This window comes from Desmodus rotundus, chromosome 12, assembly GCF_022682495.2.
Source record: "Desmodus rotundus isolate HL8 chromosome 12, HLdesRot8A.1, whole genome shotgun sequence".
Taxonomy (NCBI): Eukaryota; Metazoa; Chordata; class Mammalia; order Chiroptera; family Phyllostomidae; genus Desmodus; species Desmodus rotundus.
This window is the reverse complement of record NC_071398.1, coordinates 51950856-51957839: the sequence shown is the minus strand read 5'-3', so window position 1 is coordinate 51957839 and position 6984 is coordinate 51950856. Positions and strand designations below refer to the sequence as shown.

General features: G+C 43.3%; 1 pseudogene; it reads right to left on the bottom strand.

Annotated features, from left to right (window-relative positions):
* Positions 1-796: 796 nt before the first annotated feature.
* Positions 797-5342, bottom strand: LOC123477829 (small ribosomal subunit protein uS13-like; annotated as a pseudogene).
* Positions 5343-6984: the final 1642 nt, after the last annotated feature.

Here is a 6984-nt window from a genome sequence, read left to right as displayed (position 1 = left end):
ACCTTAGTTCATGTCCATGGGTCATGCATATAAGTTCTTTGGCTTCTCCATTTTCTATACTATTCTTAACTTCCCCCTGTCTATTTTCTACCTACAATTATGCTTTTTAGTCCCTGCATCTTTCTGTCCATTTTCCCCCTTCCTGTCTGCTAAACCTCCAAAATATCTCCATACCTATGATTCTATTCCCGTTCCTGTTTGCTTAGGTTTTTTGGTTTTGCTTTGTTTTGTTTTAGAATCAGTTGTTGATAGTTCTGAATTCGTTGCCTTTTTAATGTTCATAGTTTTGATCTTCTTTTTCTTAAATAAGTCCCTTTAACACTTTATGTAATATGGGCTTAGTGATGATGAACTCCTTTAGCTTTACACTGTCTGGGAAGCACTTCATTGGTCTTTCTATTCTAAGGAACAGCTTTGCTGGATAGAGTAATCTAGGTTGTAGGTCCTTGCTTTTCATCACGTTGAATGCATCTTACCAGTCTCTTCTTGCCTGCAACGTTTGTTTTAAGAAATCAGCTGATTGTATTATGGGTACTCCTTTGTAGGTAATCTATGCTTTTGTACTGCTACTTTTAAATTTCTCTCTTTAGCTTTTGGCATTTTAATTATGCTCTGTCTTGGTGTGGTCTTCTGTGGGTCCAACATTTTTGGGACACTATGTGCTTCCTGGATTTGTATATAGATATTTCCTTCACCAAAGTAAGGAAGTTTTATTTCATTATTATTTCAAATAAATTTTCATTTGTATGTGTATATGTGAATATAAACTATTTATTAACAGACAAAGCCTACAGATTTATTGCTTCCTGGACACACTCACAGTTTGACCCCAGCGGCCTGTGGTCTTGGTGTGCTGGCCTCGACACAAAGACCCCAGAAGTAGCACAACCCTCCGTGGGCCTGAACTTTCTCAGGAGCTCCAGGTCTTTACAAACCTTATTGTCCAGACCATTGGCCAGGACCTGGCTGTATTTTCCATCCTTCACATCCTTCTGTCTGTTCAAGAACCAGTCAGGAATCACATAGTGGAGTGGGATCTGCATAATGATAACCACTCATTCCACCTTGTCCTCTGTGAGCTCTCCTGCCCTCTTGGTGAGGTTGATGTCTGCTTTCCTCAGCATCACATGAGCATATCTTAACCCCACACCCTTAATTGCAGTGATGGCAAAGGCTTGTTTCCACCACGTATCGATACTAGTGTTGAGGACTCATAACATGTGCTGGAACTTTTCAGGAAACCCTAGAGATATGGATGCAGTGCTGCATAGGCCTCCTGTAGGACTAAAGCTCAAATAAGTTTTCAAATTCTTATTCTTCCTGTTCTCCTTAGGTCATCCCTATTATTTGGATGTTGGCACATTTGGTGATGTCTTAGAGACTTCTAATACTATCCTTGTTTTTTTGAATTCTTGTTTCTTCTTCATGTTCTGGTATTTATCTCTTCCTTGTGTTCCAAACCTTTGATTTGAATCCAGGCTTGGTTCCCTGCACTGTTGGTTCCCTGTTGACTTTTCTTTATTTCACTTAGTGTCGCCATCATCTCTTCCTGTATGTCGTTGCTGTACTCAGGGAGTTCTTTAGCATCCTGATTGCCAACGCATTGAACTCTGCATCTGACAGATTCACTATGTCCATTTCATTTAGTTCTTTTTCTGGGGTTTTGTTCTGTTCTTTCACTTGGGCCATGTTTCTTTGTCTCCTCCATTTGGCAGCCTCCCTGTGTGTGTTTCTGTGTATCAGCTGGAACTGCTTTGAGTCCCTGCAAAAGGCACCTGTTAGGAAGACCGTGGCTTCTTTAAATCCTTGCTTGTCGTACTTCATTACAGCTTGATTTTCTGACAGTTGAGGTTTTTATTTGTTTTTGAGATATAGTTGTAATTATTTTTGTGTTTGCCTGAGAAGCGAATCATGTCTACTTTTGCCTCCATCTTGACCAGATGTCTCATTAATTCTTCACTGCTTTCAATCGGTTGCATCTACCCATTGGTGAAAGGGGAATGTTTAAGTTCTTTACTATTGTTGTGTTGCATTTTCTGGCTTCAGATCTTATATGGTTTGCTAAAAATACTTAGGTGTCTGTGGTTGGATGCATAGTAATTAAATTTGTCATCCTCTTGCTGAATTGACTCCTTTTTCATTTTATGATCACCTTTTTCTCTTGAGACAGTGCATGAGGTTTCTTTTTGTCTAACACAATTTTAGCTAGTCCTGCTCTCTTTGTTTTTATCCATATGAAATATTGTTTACATCTCTTTATTTTCAACCTATTTGTGTCCATAAACTTTTTTATAGATATTTTACAGAGAGGGTAAGGGAGGGAGAATCAGAAGGAGAGAAACACTGATGTGCAAGACAATTATCGATCGGTTGCCTCTTGCACACCCCCACCTGGTGATGTGGCCCGCAACCAAAGCGTGTGCCAGGACTGAGTTTTGGTGCTCAGCGAACTGATCCACACAAGTTATGGTGAGAACTAGTTTTATTTCATTGTGGATAGAAGAGTGCTTGTTAGGTAAATTGTTTTGAGGTGAAAAGAAGTTTCAATTACCATTCTTCTTGCTCCCCTATGAACTGAGGTAAGAGTGCTGAAGATTGTAGGTTCCTCAGCAGGCAAGGCAGCTGATGTCCAAATATTTAGTGATCTCTTTGGAGTCTTTGATGGCAAATATTGCTGGGGATATACTGATGTTATTCCTAAGTGATGTTATGGCCAAGGGAATTCCTCTTGATAAGCATGCTGACAAACTCTACAGGTTCCTTTGAGTTGCAACTTGTGGGAAGTTGCAGACATTACTGAGAATCCTGAAGGTCTCAGAGACAATGGCCACCATGGTCATTCACAAAACAGGCTGCTAGAGTCCAGGGTAGCACATGCGCAGTGGCTTGGTGTGGAAACTCTCATCTTTTTGAATCTAGCCATCTTTGCTACGCCAGTCCCTCCTGCCGTGCTTTCCGTGTAGTTCTCTTACACGGCGCTTACGGCTCTTCCGAAACACTGGTCTCCTAAGCATTTCCCCCCTTCCTCAAGGGATGGTTTTTATCATGGATAATTGTCCAATTATTTTGGAAGGGGGTGGAAAATTCAATTTTTTTTATTCTGCCAGCACTCTATCATCACTCATATAGATTGTTTTCCTTTCGTCTCTCTGTGCTGAGCTATTCTACAACAGTGCTGCTTTTTTATCCCTTCTGTTTTCTCTTAGGAGTGGAATCATCAAAATTTCATGTCATTGCTTAACTGGGAAGGAAGCAGAACAGTCCTGTGTGTATCAAAGAGAGACCTGAGTCCAGCCGTGACAGGATGGGCTCACAGAAGGTCTGGCGTTTCTGAATGGCATCAGGGGGCATTTGATGTCAAGGCTTTTTAAAGCATAATGAGGACCATATTCTCTTTAACTTTTATTTTTTGTCACCATTGCCATTGACCACACCTTAATGTGTTGGTCCCTTCCCAGTGTAGGCCCTTTGCCAATTATTAGTTTTAATAGGTATCATATCTAAGCTGACATGCAGCCAGGGCTGAACTCTGCCTCTCTGACCTCTACACCACAACCATTTCTCTGAGGAGTCTCTTTGCTGTGCTCTCCAACTTTGGTCAATTTTATTGACCTGTTTTGGCCTGTTTCACCTTGAAGTGTGCTCATGTTTCTATATGAACCTTGCACCACATCTGATCTGCTGCAGTTGATTTCCATGATTTGGGGCACGTTCACATTCGTCCACACGGGATGACATAACCAGCAGGAAGGCTTTTGCAGGCAGCCATCAGCAGAGGGACAGCTTCAGAACCCTGCCTGTCTTCCTTCTGTCCTGTCCTATCCTAGTGGACTTTGTTTAATGAGGGGCCCATTTTTTACAGTTTTTAGTGGTCTAGCAATATACAACCTCCACTTTTTCAGAGTCTATCTCAGTTTCTTGAAAATCGTAACCTAGAATCATACCTTGATGTGACAGATCATCACAGCAAGGTACGTGATGAGAAAACCCCTGCACTGGCTGGTGCAACTCAGTGGGCTGAATGGAGGCCTGGGAACCAAAACACCACAGGTTCACTTCCCTGTCGGGGCACATGCCTGTGTTGTGGTCTGACTTTCCAGCTGGGGGTGTCGGAGAGACATCTGATTGATGTTTCTCTTGCACACTGATGTTTCTGTCCCGACCTATCCCTCTCTCTAAAAATAAATAAATAAAATCCTGTTTTAAAAACTCACCCTGAGTCACTGTGCATTTCACCAGCACTTGTTTTCACTCAGGTTGCTGCTGTGGAGCAAGGATGTGGTGGGACCCGCTGAGCAGTGCGTTTCTGTAAGAGTCTCACAGAGTAAGACTCCCGACTTGGCCTTGTCCTCCCAGAAGGGCCACGATGGATGTAGGCCTTTTGAGTGCAGTGATATTGGGAAATTTTTTACAATGAGCTCTGCTCTCTGTTATTATCAGAGAGTTCACCAAGAGATAAGCTTTGTGAGTGTAGTTAATGTTGGAAGTCTCTTTTCCATTGCAGTCACCTCCTTTGTCATCATAGAGTTCACCCAAAGAGAATGCCCTTATACCTGCAGTGAGTATGGGAAGTCTTTTTTCCTGCGTCAATAATTTCCATTATTATGAGAGAGTTCAAAGTGTAGAAATGTCTTTTGAGTGCTGTGCGTATGGGAAATCTCTTATCGGTAACTACAATTTTCATTTTATGAGACAATTCACAAGGATTAATTTCTTACAAGTTGAGAATATTTGGGAAATCATTTGTTCCATGCACCTCCACCTGGACTGGGGTGACCTGTAACCTAGGTATGTGCCCTGACCCGGAATCAAATTCGCGTCCCTTTGGTTACTGGATGATGCTCCTCTCACTGATCCACACTGGCCAAGGCTCTCTCCCTCTCTTCCTCCCTCCCTTTCCCTTCTCTCTAGAAGTAAATAAGCAAATAAAAAATAAATAATTTTTAAAAACACATTTATCAGTGTCAGTGTCAGATCATTTCATTTGGCATTCAATAGCACGCGCACACCAACAATGACAATAACACACTTGCGTGGAGTGCTCAACACTTTCCACAGAAGAGGAATGAAAATTCTCACAAATCTGCCCCTCAGGTTTCTTGCCCATTCACATGACATTTGTCTAAAACATGTCTTCTTGTAGCAGCCTGACTCTGCCACCACTGTGCGTGGCTGAGGTCACACATCTCCTGGGACCTGTAGCTTCCCTGGCTCTCCCATCCTGCTAAGCTTTGTTTCCAGGCAGTGTTTACAACCTCTGCCACGGCCTTCGCTGCTGCTGCTGCTGCTGGAACCACCACAGCCTCCTTGGATTCCTGGATTGGCCAAATGTTGGCCTCCATCACCAGAGGAGCAAGAGCTTCTGCCTCCAAAGGTTCCTCCTTTCATGGGTCCAAAATTCAAAGACTGATTGTTGTAATTGCCAAAATCATTGTATCTTCCACCACCTCCCAACTTCCTTCCATCATTACCAAATCCATTATAGCCATCCCCACTGCCACCAATTCACCATCACCACCACAGCAGCCACCAAAGCCACCTCGACCACTAAAATTTCCTCCATGACCAATGTTGTCATTTACACATAAACCACCTCCATGACCACCTCTGAAGGTTCTAGAACCACTTCTACATCTGGGGCTGGAGAAAGCAGTAGCCATCTCTTGCTTAGATAGGGCTTTTATCAGTTCGCAGTTGTGACAATTCACGATATGGGACTTCTAAATGACAACCTTGTCTACACAGGTATGGTCATCAAAGGTTACAAAAGCAAATCCTCTCATTGCCACCACCTCGGACAGTCACAACTTCAATCACTTCAATTTTTCCACGTTCTTCAAAAGTAATCTGTTGGGTGAAGTTTTTCAGTGTCTTCTTTTACACTATTGACAAATGTCTTCACAATTTAGGGGGCACTAAGTCTGTGAAAATCATTTTTTAAAAGGGTTTCACTTATTTGTTTTTGGAGAGAGGGTCAGGTATGGAGAGAGGGAGACAAACATGGATCTGTTGCCCCAACATGCCCCCAGCTGGGGACCTGGCCCACAGCCAGATGTGTCCTGACAGGAATCAAACCAGCAACATTTTTTTAAACATCTTTCCTATAAACACTTTTTTTTTTTTGCACAATTTTTAAAAAAGATTTTGTTCACCTATTTTTCAAGAGAGGGGAAGGGAGGGAGAAAGAAAGGGAAAGAAACATCAATGTGTGCTTACCTCTCACATGGCTCCCACTGGGGACCTGACCCACAATCCAGGCATGTGCCCTGACTGGGAATGAACCGGAGACCCTTTGGTTCACAGGCTGCACTCAATCCACTGAGCCACACCAGCCAGGGCCAGTCTTTTTTTTTTTTAAGATTATTTATTTATTTACTTATTTACCTCTAGAGAGGGGGAAGGCAGGGAGACAGAGAAGGAGAGAAACATCTATATGTGCTTGCCTCTCACATGCCCCCAACTGGGGACCCAGCCTGAAACCCAGGCATGTGCCCTAGACTGGGAATCCAACCAGCGACCTCTTGCTTTCCAGTCCTGGTGCTCAATCTACTGAGCAACAACAGCCAGGGCCAAACCAGCAACATTTGGATTCCCGGGCCTCAGCTCAATCCACTGAGACACACCTAAGCTGCCTAGGGAATTCCGTCTTCACAAAGTCTCTTTGGTGCCGCAGCTCTTCCACCCACTTCCTAAGGCCATTAGTTCATGGCTGCATCTACCTCCACAGTGGCACGGGTAACAACCCCCCAGCCTCTGGAGCACTTTGGATTTGAATCTCTCATGACACCATCTGTGAGTGTCCCCATTGCTCAACATGGCTGCTGAGACCCTCATCACATGCTTCAAATTTCAAACCTCCAATAAACAGCTTCTTTAGCCTTTTAGGCTCTTTAGGAGACTCTGACAGGTGACAACTGCAGGAGGGAGAATTCAACAATGCTACTCTGCAGCGTCCACTGGCACAAAGAATGCTGGTCTTTTAAC